The sequence below is a fragment of the Rhinopithecus bieti genome, unplaced genomic scaffold (genome assembly GCF_001698545.2).
Source record: "Rhinopithecus bieti isolate Rb0 unplaced genomic scaffold, ASM169854v2 scaffold_74548, whole genome shotgun sequence".
In the NCBI taxonomy this organism is placed as follows: domain Eukaryota; kingdom Metazoa; phylum Chordata; class Mammalia; order Primates; family Cercopithecidae; genus Rhinopithecus; species Rhinopithecus bieti.
Genome location: NW_016828873.1, coordinates 401,505 through 407,388, shown reverse-complemented (window position 1 = coordinate 407,388; position 5,884 = coordinate 401,505).

Here is a 5,884-nt window from a genome sequence, read left to right as displayed (position 1 = left end):
ATAGTTTCTGTCACTTTTCCTTTTAACTGTATGTTATTTTATTCATGTTTTCTTCAGTTATTATACATGGATCTGAAAGCAGAAAAAAAACAATTAACAATCATAATCTTCCCTTTCATGACCAAATAAAATGCATCCTAATGAACACTTTAGGATAAAATAAAATTATGAAATAATCCAAATAGTTAATAGTTATTAACTTGTGCTACATACTGACTTTAGCATTTTACAAATATAGTAAGTTCAGTTGCACTTCCCCAATGTCACAGCAGAGATCATCAGGTGAGGGTGATAAACGTGGACCCTGGCAGTCTTTCTCTAGAACCGTTCTGAACTCTTCTTCCCTAAAACATGTTATGTCCACCTTAGTGACTTCATATTAAAAAGGATTATGCTAACATGTTCTGTTGGAGTCTTGGTTATTTATCCTCCTTTCCCCTCTATTCAACCAGCCATGACTACAGACACTCCAAATGTACTCACATTTTGCTAGTTTAGTTCTATGTTTCTATTTTTCTCTTATGCCCACGATGTAGAAACAGAACTATAGAAAGCTATAATCTTTTTTTTTTTTTTTTTTTCTTTTTTTTTTTTTTTTTTTTTTTCAGTGTAAACACATAGCTTTTTTAATGCACTGGGAAACCAAAAATTTCGAACAATTTGCTTTATGGTGATATTCACTTTATTATGGTGATCTGGAACTGAACCTGCAATGTCTCCAAGATATGCCTGTACTCCCAAACCTGCTTTTTTCCCCTTGTGATTTTCTCTGTTAATGACATTAAGATCTTCCCAAACATCTTGGCTCAGTATCTTTGTCTATTTCCTTTCTTTTGGCCCCTGCAATTTGTTAAAAAATCAAGTCATGGTGAGCCTGTCTTCATATATATCCTCCTATTTATTTCCACTCTGTGTCTTATTACCTTTCACTTGGACTATTACAATAGGCTTCTAACTGGGTGTTCTTGCCGCCAATCCATTCTATAAAAGCTGATTTTTGTCCAGGCTGGTCTCAAACTCCTGACCTCGTGATCCACCTGCCTCCACCTCCCGAAGTGCTGGGATTACAGGCATGAGCCCTGTCTCTATTAAAAATACAAAAATTAGCTGGGCGTGGTGGCACATGCCTGTAATCCCAGCTACTCGGGAGGCTGAGGCAGGAGAATTGCTTGAACTCGGGAAGTGGAGGTTGCAGTGAACTGAGATCACACCATTGCACTCCAGCCTGGGTGACAGAGGGAGACTCTGTCTCCAGAAAAAAAAAGTGATTTTTTTTTTTTTAAAGCACAATTTCGGATATGTCACACTCCTGCTTATAAACCTTCGATGACTCCCCAAAGACTAGAGAATGAAGTTCAGATGGTAATATGGTATTCAAAGACTGCAACTCTCTGACCCCATTTGTCTCTATTTAAAGAAATTGATAGGCCGGGTGCGGTGGCTCGAGCCTGCGGTCCCAGCACTTTGGGAGGCCAAGACAGGTGGATCACGAGGTCAGGAGATCGAGACCATCCTGGCTAACACGGTGAAACCCCGTCTCTACTAAAAAATACAAAAAACTAGCCGGGCGAGGTGGCGGGCGCCTGTAGTTCCAGCTACTCGGGAGGCTGAGGCAGGAGAATGGCGTAAACCCGGGAGGCGGAGCTTGCAGTGAGCTGAGATCCGGCCACTGCACTCCAGCCTGGGCGACAGAGCCAGACTCCGTCTCAAAAAAAAAGAAATTGATGGTCATCTCCTGAACACAGGATGCACTTTCCAGCTTCAGCCTCAGTTCACACTCTTCCTTTTATCTGGATTGGCCCTTTCAATGAGTCTTCACTCAAAATTCTTACAAGGGCCAACTCAAATACTACCACTTTTGTAAAATCTTGACTATCTCCCTAATTGGAAATACAGTTGTCCCTTGCTCAGCATCTGCTAGGAATTCGTGCCAGGAAATTCCTGGGTACCAAAAGGCATAGATGCTCAAGTCCCTTACATAAATGGCACACTATTTGCATATGACCTATGCACACCCTCTCATATACTTTAAAACATCTATAGATTACTTCTAATACCTAATACAATGTAAATAGTTGTTTTTCTTCTCTCTCCTTTTTTTTTCGAGAGGGAGTCTTGCCCTGTCCCCCAGGCTGGAGTGCAGTGGCACAATCTCAGCTCACTGCAACCTCCGCCTCCCAGGTTCAAGCGATTCACCTGGCTCAAGTAGCCGGGGTCACAGACGCCCGCCACCACACCCGGCTAATTTCCGTGTTTTTAGTAGAGACAGGGCTTCACCATGTTGGCCAGGCTGGTCTTGAACTCCTGACCTCAGGTATTCTGCCCGCCTCGGCCTCCCAAAGTGCTGGGACTATAGACGTGAGCCACCCCGCCTGGCCAGTGTATTGATTTTTTAAAATTTCAAAATGTATTTAAGTTCATTTATTTATTTATTTTTATTTTTTAGAGACAAGGTCTTGCTATGTTGCTCAGACTGGACTCAAAACCCTGGGCTCAAGCAATCCTCCTGACTCAATTTCCTGAGTAGCTGGGATTATAGATGCATGCCACTGCACTTGATTTACTGTATTGTTTTGTTTCATTTATTTACTTATTTATTTAGAGATGGCGTCTTACTCTGTTGCCCAGGCTGGAGTGCAGTAGTGTGATCCCGGCCCACTTCAACCACTGCCTCCCGGGTTCAAGCGATTCTCTTGCCTTAGCCTCCCAAGTAGCTGGGACTACAGGCATGCACCACCATGCCCAGTCAATTTTTGTATTTTAGTAGAGACGGGACTTCACCATGTTGGCCACTCTGGTGTCGAACTCCTGACCTCAAATGATCTACCCACCTCGGCCTCCCAAAGTTCTGGGATTACAGGCATGAGCCACCATACTCAGCCTATGCTGTTTTCTAATCTGTATTATTTTTATTTTTTAATTATTATTTTTTTCTTTTTCCAAATATTTTCTGTAGTCGGTTGGGTTCGTGGATATGGACTCTTTAGATGAAGAACCCTCGGATATGGAAGGCTAGCTGTAATCCCTTCTGACTGGATATTCATTTAGCAATTTGTCCTTTCATTTTTATGAAGTAGCCTCTATTCAAATGTCACCAATCTGGTTGGGTGCAGTGGCTCATGCCTGTAATTCCAGCACTTCGGGAGGCCAAGGCAGTGGGATAGCTTGAGCTTAGACGTTTGAAACCAACCTGGGAAATACAGGCAGACCCTATCTCTATAGAAAATAGAAAAATAAAAAAAAAAAATCACTCAGGCGTGGTGGCACACACCTGTAGTCCTAGCTACTCAAGAGACCGAAGCGGGAGGATTTCTTGAGACCAGAAGTTTGAGGTCACAGTGAGCCAAGGTGGTGCCATTGCACTCCAACCTAGGTGACAGAATGAAACCCTGTCTCAGAAAACTAAAAACAAAAACCAAATGTGACCAATCTGTGAGCCCTTTGAGGATCACCCAATCCCCCTTACTTTCTCTTCTTTAGAAAAGATCTTATCATCACCTAAAATAGTATCTGTTTCTTAGCTTTTACTTATTCTTTTGTCTTCCCTTTCCACTAGAATGTAAGTTCTATGAGAGCCGATACTTTGTCTTTCTTTGTTGTTCACTGTCATATATCCAGCATCCGGAAGAGTGCCGGGCACACAGAGATGTGGAATAAATGTTGAATGCAGGTGTAACGCTCCTCCCTGCAGGTGTGCTGCCTCCCCCCATTAGATTGCTCTTCTTCCATTCTATATCTAAATTAATGCATCATCATTCATTCCAATGCCAAGGAGTCATTCTCCCATCCGCCACTCTCTCGCAATCACACAACATCAAATTGATCGTTTTTAAAAATCGCGCTGGTGGCAAAGGATCAAATAAGAACAATGCTTGAAGGTCATTGGAAGGCCACAGTGGAAATTCATATGAGGGAAAGGACCAAAACTGGAACAGCATGGACCATGGTAATACTAAGATGCTATTTGCCATTTTCACTGTTGACATGAGAATGGATGGTACAAAAGCAACAGTGGGTAAAATGCTGGTCCCTTAGCATGAATCATGGCAGTGACACCAAACCATATCTTCATTACGTATACTCACTGGGGAAAGCCAGTTGCATTTCAGAATGCCCTTGATAAAGGAGTAAAAATTATTAATTGTAATAAATCTCGACCTTTAAATATGTCTTTTGTCTGTGTGATGAAGTAAGAAGTACAACATAACACACTCAGTTGCATACAGAGGGTTTTCTCGAGGAAATAATACCAGCTCAGCTAGTCACTTTTTTCATAGAACAGTAGAAGGACTAACAGACAAACTATGGTTGTTCAGACTTAGATACGGCAGATCTTTTCTTGAAAATGAACAAAGTGAGTCAATCTCTTCAATGAAAACAACTAATGGTATTTGTTGGCAATAAAGAAATGTGAGCTTTCGGCCGGGCGCGGTGGCTCACGCCTGTAATCCCAGCACTTTGGGAGGCCGAGACGGGCGGATCACGAGGTCAGGCGATCGAGACCATCCTGGCCAACACGGTGAAACCCCGTCCCTACTAAAATACAAAAAACTAGCCGGGTGAGGTGGCGGGCGCCTGTAGTCCCAGCTAATGTAGTCCCAGCTACCCGGGAGGCTGAGGCAGGAGAATGGCGTGAACCCGGGAGGCGGAGCTTGCAGTGAGCTGAGATCCGGCCACTGCACTCCAGCCTGGACGACAGAGCGAGACTCCGTCTCAAAAAAAAAAAAAGAAATGTGAGCTTTCAGGTGGAAATTATGATTTTGGGAAACTTGTTTCTGTCGTCATGAGTTTGACAGCTTCCCAATTGCCTGATAAATTGATGGTGATATTTTTGTAAATTGTTTTGATATTATATAATAGTATGTGTCAACATTGGAAGAGCTGTATAACTCAGTGAACCAGTATTTTCTAAATGACCAATGCATGATGTTACAACAGCATGACTGGGTAAAAATGTCCATTCAAGGATAAGATTGGCTGGGCGCAGTGGCTCACGCCTGTAATCCCAGCACATTGGGAGGCCGAGGCAGGTGGATCACCTGAGGCCAGGAATTCGAGACCAGCCTGGCCAAAATGGCAAAACGCCGTGTCTACTAAAAATACAAAGATTAGCTGGGCATGGTGGCGGGCCCCTGTAATCCCAGCTACTCAGGAGGCTGAGGCAGGAGAATCGCTTGAACCCAGGAGGCGGAGGTTGCAATGAGCCAAGATCGTACCACTGCACTCCAGCCTGGGGGACAGGGCAAGACTCTGTCTCAAAAAAAAAAAAAAAGAAAAGAAAAAAAGGACAAGATTGACTACCATTTTAATGTGACAGAGTACAAAAAGTTAACTGATAAAGTTTTAGATTCCAAATTGTTAGCCTTTAAGAAATTACAGTTATCTGAGAAGGTTATTAAAATGCTTCTCCCCACTGTGCATGGTGGCTCATGCCTGTAATCGCAGCACTTTGGGAGGCCGAGATGGGAGGATCCCTGAGCCCAGGAGTTTGAGATCAGTATGGGCAACATAGCAAGACCCCATGTCTACAAAAAAATTTTTTTTAATTAGCTGGGCATAATGATGCACCTGTGGTCCTAGCTACTTGGAAGGCTGAGGCAGGAGGATTGCCTGAGCCCGAGTTGGAATAAGCTGGGATTGTGCCACTGCACTCCAACTGGGTAACAGAGTGATACCCTGTGTCTAAAAAAATAAAAAATAAAAATTAATAAAATGCTCTTCCTTTCCCAACCACATATTTGTGTGGTGCTGGTTTTTCTTCATATATTCCAACAAAAAGAACATATTGTAACAGGTTGAATGCAGAAACAGATATGAGAATGCAGCTCAATCCTGCTAAGCCAAATGTTAAACAAAGGTATAAAAAATGTAAACCAAGGCCGGG